Source organism: Lissotriton vulgaris, chromosome 9 (genome assembly GCF_964263255.1).
Source record: "Lissotriton vulgaris chromosome 9, aLisVul1.2, whole genome shotgun sequence".
Classification (NCBI taxonomy): Eukaryota; Metazoa; Chordata; class Amphibia; order Caudata; family Salamandridae; genus Lissotriton; species Lissotriton vulgaris.
Window position 1 is genome coordinate 768,583,235 of NC_141697.1, and position 15,008 is coordinate 768,598,242.

Sequence of the window (15,008 nt, forward strand, 5' to 3'; positions counted from 1 at the left end):
GTAAATTGTATGCCTTACCTAATTTGGGAATTTCTTTTATCATCAAACATTCCCCTAGTGGTTTAGAGTTGTTTTTTTTTATGAAAACACATTTTTTGTGATTTATTGCCCACGAAATTCTATAGGCATCTATTTTTTCTTTGCTATTGCACACATTTAGGTTTTCCGATGAATTCTGGTTTTTGCTGCTCAGTTGGGCTGGAATTGTTGTTAATAAACTCTGCTCCTCCTTCTGTTCATGTGAGTCTTGTCCTTGAGGGCTCCCAAGTTGTACATACTTGTTATGAACTTGAGTAGTGGTACAGAACATGAGGAAAACCTACAGGCTGTGGTGAAGTGGAAGAAGGATTACTTGTGTTCTGTTCAAATACTATTTACCATCTAGAGATATCTAATAAATGTTTACATTAGGGCTGGGCTTGTATACCTATCAAAGAGAAAAAAGTATAAATGCTTTTAAGGTATTTTTGCTGCTAATCAATTTCAATGGTGGTGGTTTCATATCTGTTGTTCAGCCTTACAACCTGCCAAAATATTAATATTCAGTGAGCCGGTAATATTTGTTCTAGATGTTATGACCAGGAACAAGAGGAGGCGGTGTTCAACTTGGCCCTGTATGCAAGGTCACCCCATATTTTTTCCTTCATTTGCTGAACCTGTTTTTTGTTAGCTTTTAGGACTCTGTGCACTTTGCTCCTGCTAATCAGGGGTAAAGTGATTTTGCTCTCACATCAAAACAGGGTAAAATAGGCCTAAGCCTGATTGATTACATTTACTTTACATGTAGGACCCAAGTTTATTGGAATAAATGTACACAGGGCTTGGATATTATATGATACTAGTGGGCTGTAGCAGTTTTTGTGCCTTTCCCCCACTAAAGAAGCGCTGCAAAACATATCTCAGGCCCCCTATTGAAATCTGTAGTGCCGTTTTAAACTGCAATTTACCCCCAGGGAAAACAAACCTTTTGCCAAGCCTAAACCTTCTTGCTTAATACTTATAAGTCACCCCTAAGTCCGACCCGAAAGGCTCATACGGCAGTGTGCATTGTATTTAAAAAGTAGGCCATGTTTATTTCGGTTTTACATGACTGGACAAAGAAAAAATCCTAGAGGCAGTTTTCAATGTTGTAAAGCTAGCTCTCCCATAGACTAACACTGGGTTAACTTATTACACCATACTTTACATTTTGGACCTGAGAAAGAAACACTGTCCCACTCAAATAAATTGTAATTTGAAATACTCTTTAATGGTAAAGCCGGATTTTAAGTTGTTTTCTGAAAAAGTCAATTTTAGACAGTGTGCATTTTTCTGCCAAGGTGCAGGATCCCATCACTGTGAATGCCTCTCCTGTGGTTTTTTGTGTATTACTTCCAGATACGAGGGCAACAGGGCTTTCTGACCAGGTAATCCTAGAACGTTTTGCTCATCCTTCCTGAGCTTCAAAGCATCAAAAACATTTTTGGATAGGCAATGTTGATGTTGCCTCAACACGTTTTGTGCCCTTGCATGTCACGGGTACTTGGGCCTCCCACACAAGTGAGGCACAATTTTTATCATGAGACCTGGGGGAACGCTGGGTGGTAGGAAATGTGTGTGAGTAGGTTTGGTAGGTTTCCCTAGATGGCCGCAGAGCACGGGCCCAAAAACCTAGGTGACCCCCTTTGGAAAAGCAGGTGGTTTTGAGATAGGCATTTTTGATGTTTTCTTAATACATTTGGGGCCCTTGCCTCTCGCAGGTACTTGCGCCTTCCACACAAGTGAGGCACCATTTTTATCGGGAGACCTGGGGGAACGCTGAGTGGTAGGAGATTTGTGTGAATCTGGTGATGTCACACTTTCCCTCACAAAAAGTGTGAAAAAGCTGATTTTTGCAGCTATAATTGAGGTTTTGCAAGGGATTCTGGGTAGGGGATCATTGGGGCATCCACACAAGCTATACCTCATTAGCTATCAAACATTTTTGGGTTTGGTACTTTCCTAAGATGGCAGAGGAGCCTGGGGGAACAATCTCACATGCTCCCCCCAAAAACCAGGTAGTTTTGCTGTGGGTAATTTTGAAGTCTCCACAGTACGATTCGGGCCATTTCCTGTTGTAGCCCCTATGCCTACCCACACAAGTGAGGTACCATTTATATCGGCAGACCTGGGGAAACACTAGGTGGGAGGAAATTTGTGGATCCACGCAGATTACAGAACTTTCCCACGGGCAGCCTGGGTCGCTGCGACCGACGCAGCGACCCAGGCTGCGCAGACTACCCGCCTCCTTTTACTGAATAATGTTTGATCTGATTAATAGCTTTTAAAGCAGTTTTCCGCATTTTCCGCATTTAGCGCTGTGTGCTTTTTAAATGTGACAGTAATTACTTTACTATTTGGTGCTTCATTATATCGCGTTCAGCGAGTGTTCTTACCTGCCTCCTCACGCTCTAGACCCCGGTCCGCCCCGGCTGAGTGCTGTTTGCGCGGAGGGTCGCCTGCAGAGCGCCATTCACCCGCCTCCTTCCTCCACTTCCGCCCTGCCTCATACAGCGCAGGTCAGCGGTCTAGTGGTTAAACGCCCCCTCCACATAAAATGGCGGATTGGCGGAAGCGCAGTGGGAGCGCCGACTTCGCGCCGAAGTCAAGCCAAAGTCCTGCCCGTCTGCGCCCGTCCGCGGCCGGTCGCGCCCTGCGGCCTCTCACCCTGCCCTAACGCTCCGCTACTCATCAGCGGTCTTATGTTCTCTACAACACTCAGTTCCGCTGCCCCCCTGAGGCCATTAGGAGGGCTCAGGATTGCGGTATTTCCACCTTCCCTTGCACGGCGACCCCTTCCTCGCCAGGCCCTGTCCCCTTCCCCGCCCCCGCTGACTCCCCTCCTCCTACACCTGCCATTGCTACCCTTAAGATCCTCTACCTCAACACGCGCTCCATGATGAAACATCAACTTGAGATCTTCCACCTATTAGATGATACCAACGCAGATATCCTCTTCCTGTCAGAGACTTGGCTGACAGAAGACTCTGTACCTGATATCCTAGCCGCTCTTCCCAACGGCTACTATATCCTACATGTAAACCGGCCCGGAGGGCAAGTTGGTGGTGGAGTTGCAGCCATTATCCGCAAAGAACACGTCTTTTCCATCCTAGACTGCACTCCTATCCCTCACTCTCAAACCCTTCTTATTCAGCTTTGTTCAACCTCCACCTCCCTTATTTGTGTCCTCATGTATAGACCCCCCACCTACATGCCTTCCTTTGCTCTCTCAGTTGGGGAACTCCTTTCCCAGCTTCTTATAAATCACTCCAGAATTCTCTTTCTGGGTGATTTCAATTATTGGCCCTCTGATCCCCAAGAAAGCCGATTGTCAGAATTGTTTACTGAAACTCTTACCAGCCTGAACTATCAGCAGCTGATCTCTACTCCCACTCATTGTAAGGGCAATATACTTGACCAGGTCTGGGTGGCCAATCTTGACTTTTCGCCCCCACTGATCACCCCTTGTACCTGGTCCGACCATTACCTTATCTCCCTCTCTGTCGACCTTCCCAGGTTTAACCGCCCCCCGCGCCCTGCTGGCATCACGGCCCGTAACTGGAAAAACGTCAATATGACTACTCTTCATTCTCTTTTGGCAGCCTCAACTCCTCCTGCTTCTGAATCCGTCTCTCACCTAGCCTCCACTCTTGAGCTCTGGTTGAAGGCAGCTGCCGATGTTGTAGCTCCCTTAAAGTCCATTAAAATCTCACGCCCCCCATGACGCCCAGCGATGGTTCACTGACCAGCTGAAACTTGATAAACTGGCCCTCTGCCAGGCTGAACGTCGCTGGCGCCAGAAGTATGATCCTGCACTCAAGATTGAATTTACTACCTTACTAAGTAAATATAAATCTTCTATTCTAGAGGCTAAGACTTCTTACTTCTCACGCAAAATCCTGGAGTCGGCTTCAAAAGCCAAGGACATCTTTTCAATTGTTAACGAGCTGTCCCTCCCTGATCGCATTACCCTCCCGCCTGTTTCCACCCAGGCTCTGTGTGATGAGCTCAACACCTTTTTTCAGGATAAGATCTCTACAATTAAAAACAACATCTCTCCACCCTCTCCCTCCAATTCCTTCCCTCTCCCTCCTGAAAATGTCCATAAACTTTACACCTTCCCTCCCATTTCTATCACTGAATTTCACAGTCTTCTTCACAAAGTCAGCTCTGGCTCCCCCAGGGACTGCTGCCCCCCTCTCATCTTTAAAGAAATCTTTAGGCTCTGCCCTGACCCTGCCCTGGCCCTTCTCAACTCCTCGCTGACATCAGGGGTTGTCCCAGAGGCTTTTAAGCAGGCCATAGTGTTACCCATCTTGAAGAAGCCTAGCGCAGACCCTCTTGTGATGAGTAACTATAGACCTATCTCTCCTCCCTTTTTTGGGAAAGATCTTGGAGACATATGTAACCAAGTGCCTAAGTACCTTTATGGAAACTTCCTCTTTCCTTGACCCTCATCAGGCTGGCTTTCGTCCACTACATTCCACGAAGACGGTGATTGCGGCAGTAATGGACACTCTCAGAACTGGAGCCGATAATAACATCCCTCAGGCTCTTGTTTTGTTAGATCTGTCGGCGGCTTTTGACACGGTCGATCATACCATCTTGATCGACCGTGTCAGCAACGCCGGTGTCCGCGGCGTCGCCCTTGACTGGGTTCGATCCTTCCTGCAAGGCCGCTCTCAGGCTGTCCACCTCTCCACTTTCTTCGCCCCTTTTACCCCCCTCACCTGTGGTGTTCCCCAGGGCTCAGCTCTTTCCCCGCTTCTCTTCAACTTATATATGCAACCACTCATGGCATCCCTTCGTCACTCCCCAGCCACCATATATAACTATGCAGATGATCTGCAATTGATTTTCCCTCTGGACACTTCCCCCTCCTCTCGACTTAACATTCAAACCACAATGCTACTCATCTCCGATTGGATGGCCCATAGCCAACTCAAGTTGAATCCGTCTAAAACGGAACTTGTCCTGGTGGGCGGCCCCTCCAACCCTTGGGATGACAACTTTTGGCCCTCTTCCCTTGGCACCCCCCTCGCCCGGTCAGCACTGTGAAAAGCCTAGGAGTGACCATCTCTGAGGATCTATCCATGAAACCTCAGATCTCTGCAGTAACATCATCCTGCTTTTTCCAGCTGCGCAGGATTCGCAAGATCTGTAGATTCTTAACCAGAGAGGCACTCATTCTAACCATCTTGGCTTTGGTCATCTCCAGGGTTGACTTCTCTAACATCCTGTATGCGGGGATTCCCGCCTACCAGCTTCAAAAACTTCAGCTAATTCAGAACCAGGCTGCTCGCCTGGTGTTTCGTCAACCCAAACACCAGCATGTCTCCCCCCTTCTGAAGAGCCTTCATTGGCTCCCTGTGGCTAAACGGTGCTCCTTCAAACTTGGCTGCACCCTATTCAAATACCTTCAGAATCACGCCCCTGAGTTCATTTCTTCTAAACTCAAGCGGTACCTCCCATCCCGCAACCTTCGATCCTCTGCCGATAATCTTCTTTGCATTCCACTGATCCGCCGTAAAAAACACGGCGGCCTACGGTTTTCTTTTCTAGGTCCCACTTTTTGGAATTCCCTCCCTTCTTCTTTTCGCCATTGCCCCACCTACGAACTGTTCCAAAAAACCCTGAAAACTCATCTTTTTAAGTCAGCCTTCGAGTAATGCTTCCTGCCTTAGTTTGTTATGTCTGTTATGAGCGCCAAGAAACCGTCTCGGTGTACGTGCGCGGTATAAATTTTTTTTAACATAACATAACATAAACAGAAATGTGAGAAAAAAGTAACATTTTTGGTGAAATGTGTGGTTTGCAGGGGATTCTGGGTAGGAGAATGATGGGGACCCATGCAAGCCTTACCTCGCTGGACTCACTAGGGTGTCTAGTTTCAAGAAATGTGCAGGTTAGGTAGGTTTCCCTAGATGGCCGCCGACCCCCGGACCAAAAATCCATGGGACCCCCCTTGCAAAACCAGGTTGGTTTGTGATAGGTAATTTTGATGTCGGCTCAATAGGTTTTGGACCCTTGCCTGTTGCGGGCACTAGACCTACCCACGCAAGTGAGGTACCATTTTTCTCTGAAGACTTTGGAAAACGCTGGGTAGGTGGAATTGTGTGGACCCACGCAGATTCCAGAACTTTCCACCACAGAAATGTGAGGGAAATGTGTTTTTTGACAATTTTTTTAAGTTTTGCAAGGGTTTCTGGGTAACAGAACCTGGTGAGAGCCAGTCAAGTCACCCCATCCTGGATTCCCCTGGGTGTCTACAAAAATGTACAGGTGTGCTAGGTTTCCCTATGTGCCGCTAGGGCCCAAAATCCTCAGGTAGGCATATTGCTATAAACAACTCCATGCCTAGTCTGCTTTCTGCTGCCCGGGAGGGGATATCGGAAGGGGGGGGGGGGGGGGGGGTTGCCCCATTATGCCCCCTAGGGCGGCAGAAAGACTGTGGCTATTTTTTTGGGGGGGCGCATTGGTATGCCCATTCTGGGCAGCCACCACTCCCATGCACAAAAAAAGCCAGCATAATCGTTGGTAACTAGTGGGCTTTTTGCCCCCCCCCCAGACGGGGCAAATTGGGGGCTAAGGCCCCATCTGCCCCCCCATGTCGGCAGAAAGCCTACTAGATGCAAGGGATTTTTTGGGCAAATTTTAATTAGGGTGGGGCTGCCCAAAACAGCATGCAAATGCCCCCACCCTAATTTAAATTTGCCCAAAAAAATCCCTGACGTCTAGTGGGCTTTTCCCCCGGGAGGCAGATTGGGGGCTACTGCCCCAACTGCCCCCGAGGTGGGGGCAGGAAGGCTGCATTTTTGCTGGGGAGGGGAGGGGGGCATCGACATGCCTATTTTGGGCAGCCCCCACCCTAATTAAAATTTGCCCCAAAAAAATCCTTGGCGACTAGTGATCTTGCAACACCCCCCACCCCGGGTGCATATTGGGGGCTAATGCCCCCATCTGCCCAACAGGGAGTGCAGAAAGCCTACTAGGTACCAGTGATTTGTTTGAGCAAATTTTAAACACGTGTCCCCCCTGGCACCAGTATGCATATGTAGCAGGTCTGCAGCACCCGCATGCCATGGCACCCTACTGCCCCGCGCCAGCATATGCCTGTACGGGGCAGTTTAGTATGAGATGGGACATTGTCCAGCAGCAGCAGCTGCATGCGCCTGAATCCACTGAGCAGGATCAGAATGGGTTTGTACCAACACGCGCAGCAGAGCTATCTTGGACATCTGAAGGATTCTGGGGTCCTGTGCCAAACGTATTTTTGCACCCATGAGTTTCCCGAGCGCCATCCCTGTGTAGCTCCTGTGACCAGGAGGCTGCTTTCTCCTCATCTGCTGCTCTGCTCGGTCTCTGACCCTTTACAAACAAGATACATGTGAACTCGCATAAAAGCCCCACCCGTTTGGCCCCGTCCACCACACACTAGCGGTATGAAACGTCTTCCCGCCTGCCCCCACTATAATGGCGAGCTCACTCAAGGGACCTCAGCGCCTTTTGGCGCACTGTCAAAGTTACAGGCACACATGGTCACATATTTGTGCAAATGGCAAAAAAATCAGTGAGTTCGGAACTTTGCGAACTTGCAGATTTTTTGGCAATTTCTCGCGAATTCGCGGACACGCGAATTCGCAAATTTCGCCCATACTTAGTTCCAATGGGAACAGGAAAGGTTCTCCCTGAACCGAAACACAAGCAACCGAGGACTTGTTTTGCCCTAGTTAAGGCTCATCAGACAGGTATAGCTTGGTTCCCATGACATAGAGAATGTCCAGATATGGTTTCTGTAACACTTTGCAACTGGAACAAATCTTTACCTGTATTGGAAAGCTTCTTGGCAGTCCCTTATTGAGGAACTATGACCTCTTCTGCATTTTATTTAAGGCTAATCCTGGTTCTTTTGTTTGTTGGAATTTCCCACACACCAGGATTCTCAACCTAGTCTTCCACCCCATACAGATTCTGTGTCTGTGACATCATCAGAAAATTGCCAGGTAGCAGAAATGGAAACATAACAAGCAGATGGTTGTTGACAGTGTCATGATGGCTTCATTGCTGTTGCCTAGGACACTGGGGATGAGAGTTCTAGATCTCAGGCACAGTGGTCACTTTCCTTGGAAACTTGGAAAGAGGCGGTTGGAGATGTGCTAGCTTGTGAGAACTGCAATTTCTTTCAACTCTGACATTTATTAGTGTGATTGAATACTACTAGTACTGGTAAGTTCATTTGTGTATTAGATTGCTTGACTGAGGATCCTATTAAGAGTACGTGGATGGTATACTCAGTCAAAATGGGACAGATACTTTTTCCACCATATTACATGTGCCTTATATACAATACACTTGGAATATGATGGGTGGGACTTCTGTTACATTTTGACTCTAAATCATTATGTTCATATTTAACTAAAATAGAATTTATACACTGTTCAACTTCTGAAGGCCTATGTATTTTCAGAATCCATGCACACTTACACACACACATACTGGGGGCAAAAGATGAGACTTTATGTTAAAGTTCAGAGATGAGAGATTATGCAATAGGGGAATAGATGTGAGGGTATGGGGTTTGAAATTTGTGGTTTTAGGTTAAGGGTATAACAGTTAAGGTGCTGAGGTGCAGGTTTAAGTTTTAAGGGCTTTGGGTATAATGTTAAGGAGTTAAAGGGTTAGGAGTTAGAGTGATGACAGTTACAGACAATACAGTTTGATATTGTTTGATGTATGGTATAGGCATTGACAATTCTGGGTGTAGAGTTAGTGGGTTAAGGGAATAGAGTTTAAAAAATTGAAAAATAAGGTATAGGGACAGAAGTATGGCTTAAGCATTTAGGGGATCTTTTTAAGGTTATCGGGGAGAGGATTCAGGGTGTGGGTTACAGGATTAAAGAAACCCTGCCTTTATATTTCTTTAATAATACAGATGGAAATGTTTTAGATATGAAGTACGCTATTGAGTGTTTCGTGAATTTATTGCCCATCTGTAAGAAAAATATGCAGGTTCACTATTCACAAGTAACATTGCACTCAATTCATCTCAATGTGAAACACATCACTTTACCAGTAATTCAATTAGAAGTGTTGCAAAATAACTGGACCTATTTCGCAGTAAACAATGTGAATATCAAGGTACAAACACTCACACATACACCCCTTGAGTATACAGTTTTATTGTTATCTATAATAATTTCTATGACAAATGTGTACGTCTCTCCGATCTTCTTCTTTATCAGCTTTCAATTAAGTACCCAAAGATATTCGTGCACCATGTGCCAGTTTAGATGATTTCTCACTTCGTAAAAAGATTATGATTTATGTTTCCATGTTTAATTTTCTTTTGTGATTAGGGGCTGAAGGCTGTAAATTGTATGCCTTACCTAATTTGGGAATTTCTTTTATCATCAAACATTCCCCTAGTGGTTTAGAGTTTTTTTTTTTTTTAATGAAAACATATTTTTTGTGATTTATTGCCCACGAAATTCTATAGGCATCTATTTTTTCTTTGCTATTGCACACATTTAGGTTTTCTGATGATTTTTGGTTTTTGCTGCTCAGTTGGGCTGGAATTGTTGTTAATAAACTCTGCTCCTCCTTCTGTTCATGTGAGTCTTGTCCTTGAGGGCTCCCAAGTTGTACATACTTGTTATGAACTTGAGTAGTGGTACAGAACATGAGGAAAACCTACAGGCTGTGGTGAAGTGGAAGAAGGATTACTTGTGTTCTGTTCAAATACTATTTACCATCTAGAGATATCTAATAAATGTTTAAATTAGGGCTGGGCTTGTATACCTATCAAAGAGAAAAAAGTATAAATGCTTTTGAGGTATTTTTTCTGCTAATCAATGTCACTGGTGATGGTTTCATATCTGTTGTTCAGCCTTACAACCTGCCAAAATATTAATATTCAGTGAGCCGGTAATATTCGTTCTAGATGTTATGACCAGGAACAGAAGGAGGTGGTGTTCAACTTGGCCCTGTATGCAAGGTCACCCCATATTTTTTCCTTCATTTGCTGAACCTGTTTTTTTGGTAGCTTTTAGGACTCTGTGCACTTTGCTCCTGCTAATCAGGGGTAAAGTGATTTTGCTCTCACATCAAAACAGGGTAAAATAGGCCTAAGCCTTCTTGATTACATTTACTTTACATGTAGGACCCAAGTTTATTGGAATAAATGTACACAGGGCTTGGATATTATATGATACTAGTGGGCTGCAGCAGTTTTTGTGCCCACCCCCCAATGAAGAAGCGCTGCAAAACATATCTCAGGCCCCCTACTGAATTCTGTAGTGCCGTTTTAAACTGCTATTTACCCCCAGGGAAAACAAACCTTTTGCAAAGCCTAAACCTTCTTGCTTAGTACTTATAAGTCACCCCTAAGTCCGACCCGAAAGGCTCTGAGGGCAGTGTCCATTGTATTTAAAAAGTAGGCCATGTTTATTTCGGTTTTACATGACTGGACAAAGAAAAAATCCTAGAGGCAGTTTTCAATGTTGTAAAGCTAGCTCTCCCATAGACTAACACTGGGTTAACTTACATTTTAGACCTGAGAAAGAAACACTGTCCCACTCAAATAAATTGTAATTTGAAATACTCTTTAATGGTAAAGCCGGATTTTAAGTTGTTTTCTGAAAAAGTCAATTTTAGACAGTGTGCATTTTTCTGCCAAGGTGCAGGATCCCATCACTGTGAATGCCTCTCCTGTGGTTTTTGTGTATTACTTCCAGATACGAGGGCAACAGGGCCTTCTGACCAGGTAATCCTAGAAAGTTTTGCTCAGCCTTCCTGAGCTTCAAAGCATCAAAAACATTTTTGGATAGGCAATGTTGATGTTGCCTCAACACGTTTTGTGCCCTTGCATGTCACAGGTACTTGGGCCTTCCACACAAGTGAGGCACCATTTTTACCATGAGACCTGGGGGAACGCTGGGTGGTAGGAAATGTGTGTGAGTAGGTTTGGTAGGTTTCCCTAGATGGCCGCAGAGCACGGGCCCAAAAACCTAGATGACCCCCTTTGGAAAAGCAGGTGGTTTTGAGATAGGTATTTTTGATGTTGTAAAAGCTTTTATTCGACACTTTGTCATAAAGCCACACACACATATGATACATACATACATAATCATGATTAAAAATTTGGTTTACAATTAGCAAAGCATTCATAATATGCAAAAGTGCAATAAGTGCGGGTCCCGGACCATCATCACAATTTGTTTGTAGTTTTGAAGTGATTCATTACTCGTATGCTAATAGAAAACCTACAATCGAGCTATCTTACAAGACCAGATATTAAAAACAGTTTTATACAATTATAAATAGCTAAAAATGCCAGCGATAAAAACACTTTTAATCCTACATTTTCATTCCAAGTTTCTTTCTAGTCAAGCAGACACCATAAAGATACCTACTCACACCAAATGTTATCAACCTGGTGGTTGAAGACCTAAGTAACCGCTCTGCCTCTTTATACGAACGTGTGCCCAAGTTTTTACAAAGAGGTATGATCCATTTCTTACGTTGTAATTTGTATAACGGGCAGAAAAAGAGGATATGAGCCTCATCTTCTCTTTGTTTTAAGTCACACAATTTACAATTAGGATCGTTTTTTGGTCTTCCCCACCGACAAGTATTTGCATTAATCTGTAGAACCCCATATCTATATCGGAGGTAAACAGTTTTAGCCAAGGGTGGCTCAATTTCGTCCATAAAATGTTCAAAAGTGGGGTAGTCCTTGAAGTGCAAAAACTTATGTGTTAGTGAACCAGTAGCACGTTCTTATACATTGATGTTCACATAATTCCAATAGGCAGATTTTACTTGTTCTTTACAGATGGTTAACGAGGTGATTGACATTGCTGGTGTTTTCCAGAAGTGTGAAAGGCCTATTTTTATAAGCCAATGGGATACATATCTCAGCCACTTGATTGAATTAAAAGAGTCCAGCTCCATAATTTCCAATAGTCCTGCTCTATAGTCAACGAGTTCCGGGGTAGACCATAATCTTACCCAATAGAGCAATGGCCTCAACCAACACAAATGGTCTGTACGTTTTAGACTAATGTCTAGATAGACTGGCACTAAAGGCGTTCTTCCTGGCAGTCTTAGTAGACGTCTAAAGAACACATTTTCATCGGTATCAAATGTTTTTTTTGTGTAAGGCCCCCAAATCTCGGCCCCATACAGGGCGGCAGATTGCGCTTTGGCTTTAAACACTTCAATCGCAGGGGTTATAGCTTTTGAAGTACTCCCACCATGGATTTTTAGAATAGGGAGGGAGTCATGCTTGAGTGTTAGCCTGCTTTTTTCTAACTGATTTGTCCAAGACATTCTGCTATCCAGCCTGATGCCGAGATAATCAAAAAAATCCACATACTCAAGTTTAGTATTGTTTAGGGCCAAATTCTTCTTAAAAGTTTTAGGGGGATTAATGGCCATGTACTTGGTTTTAGATGAATTAATTTCTAACCCCTTTAGCTCGCAATAACTGTTAAATTTGTTTATTAAATTTTGCAAGCCTTTTGGTGTTTGGGATATTAAAATGGTGTCATCCGCAAATAACAATGCTGTGACTGCCTCATTACACAACTTAGGGGAATCATGATTACATTGTGCCAGGTAGGGGGGGATATCATTTACAAATAAGGAAAAAAGGGTTGGGGCCAACACACACCCTTGTCTTACCCCCCTTTTTACTGGTATGGCTTGGGTGAGTTCGCCATTTCTTCCCCACCTTACTTTGGCAAAGTTATCAGTGTGGAGCTTTATAAGATTAACCAGCAGTTCATCCGGGACACCCATCTTCCTTAAAGTATCCCATAATAGGGAACGGGGGACAAGATCAAACGCTGAGCGTAAATCCACAAATGCTACATATATACTACATTTCTTTATCTGAATATATTTCCAGCAAATACACATAAACCTATACATAAACCTATACACCTGGTCCACAGTGCTTGTCTTAGTTCTAAATCCTGCTTGGTATTTTGAAAGGATTTTGGATTCCTCTATCCAAATTAAAAGTTGATTTAAAATATGTCTGGCAAAGATTTTTTGTAAAATGTCAATTAAACTAATTGGTCTGTAGTTACCTGGATTGTAGCGATCCCCTTTTTTATAGATAGTAACTATTTCTGCCCCTTTCCATGTTTCTGGAATCGGGGTTCCCAACAGGATGGAGTTACACAAAAAGTTTATATAGGGGCACCATACTTCAATATTGTGAGTAAATAAGTCACCAGGTAATTTGTCCGGGCCTGGTGCCTTACCTGCCTTAATTGCTTTTATTGCACACAAAGTTTCTTCAATACTAAATTTCGCTGTGTTAGTGCACTGAGGAAAAGATCCAAGATAATTATACTCTGGGGATGACCCAGCCAGATCATATAGATCTAAAAAATGATCAAACCAGAGTTTTTAATCCAGGAAGAAGTCCCTATTGGAGCTACCTGTTTTATTGTTTTTGGCTATCAAGCTCGAAAAGGTGCATTGGTCGTGCATCCTAGCAGCATTTAAAAGATCCTCCCAGATTAAGTCATCCCATTCCCTTTTTGCATTACACAAGAGTCTTTTATATTCTTGTCTACATTCTCTAACCCTCGTCTGATCTTTAGATTTCACAGCAATAATTAGATTAGTTTTGGCTAGACGACACTGTTTGTTATACCATGGTGTCTCTAGTTCCAATTGCCTCCTTGTATTATCTTGATTATTATTACAAGTTTTGCTCAGAAGGGGAGTTAATGATTCTACTAAGTGGTAATGCATTTTCAGGACATCATGAGATCCCAACCTCAAGTTATCATATAAAGGGATGATGTCTGAAAAGGTATTGTAGATGCCCAGGAGCGTGTCTTCTTTTGCTAGGATGTGAGGCCATTTTATTGCTTTCCTATTATTAGAGACAACAACCTCAGCCACCTCCCCCTTACATTCAGTCTCACTATCGAGTGACAAAAAGGGATCCGGTAGTAACCCCAATTGCAAGGGAAAGTGGTCACTCTCCGGTCTGTTCACGACCTTGAAGGCCAACAGCAAATGCCAAAGGTTGGTTGAAATCAATATAAAGTCGATCAATGATTTAGACGACCCCTTACTAAATGTATTATTAGCTGGCTTATCTGGGTCTAGTCGTCCATTACATGCCCTCAAATCGTAGGATACAGTTAGTTCATAAATCTGCATGGCTGCCACTGTACTTTTTACTGGCTTTGCACTATCTAGGGGAGGGAGATCGTGTGCTCTATCTTCATTTTCTAATAGGTTTTCAAGCCCCATTATGGGCTCGAATTGGCAGTTAAGATCCCCGCCTATAATTATTTTAGAGTCTGGCTCTAAATTACACAAATAAGAGCTAAGTTGTTCTATGACCATTGATTCCTTATTTTGAGGGTTTGGTCTATTATAGACATTTATCATGTAAACATCGCCCAGATCTTTCGTGGCTATCTTAACCCCAAGCAAATCATTAGAAACAAGGTACAAGGGTGATACAACAACATCCAAGGATATACTTATCCAGATTATTAAGCCCCCTGAGGGTCTACCTCTTACTGATGCAATTGCCCCACAATGAAATGCTTTATAACCAAGTCTATGTACAATGTTGATTGACCATGTTTCCTGTAGGAGTATGATGTCATGCTCTTCCAAGAAGGAACTCCAATTCCTGTCACAAAGGTTTCTTGACAACCCTGCGATGTTCCATGACATAATTTTTATATCTCGTTTAGGCTTACATTGTACTAGGTTGGCTGGGTGCCTTTTGCTTGTATTTCGATGTTTCCTCCACATTGGGTTCCTCCATGAGCTCTTTTCCACACACCTGGTCCCAGGATTGTTTATTCGACGTTGATGATATATCTTGGGCCAGTACACTACAAGGATCGATTGAATGCCTCCCTTGGTGGTCAACCAGTTTTTTTTCGCACAAATTTCCTGCCCTCGTGGAATCAGCTGACTCTGTTACAGAGGGCAATACACCAATA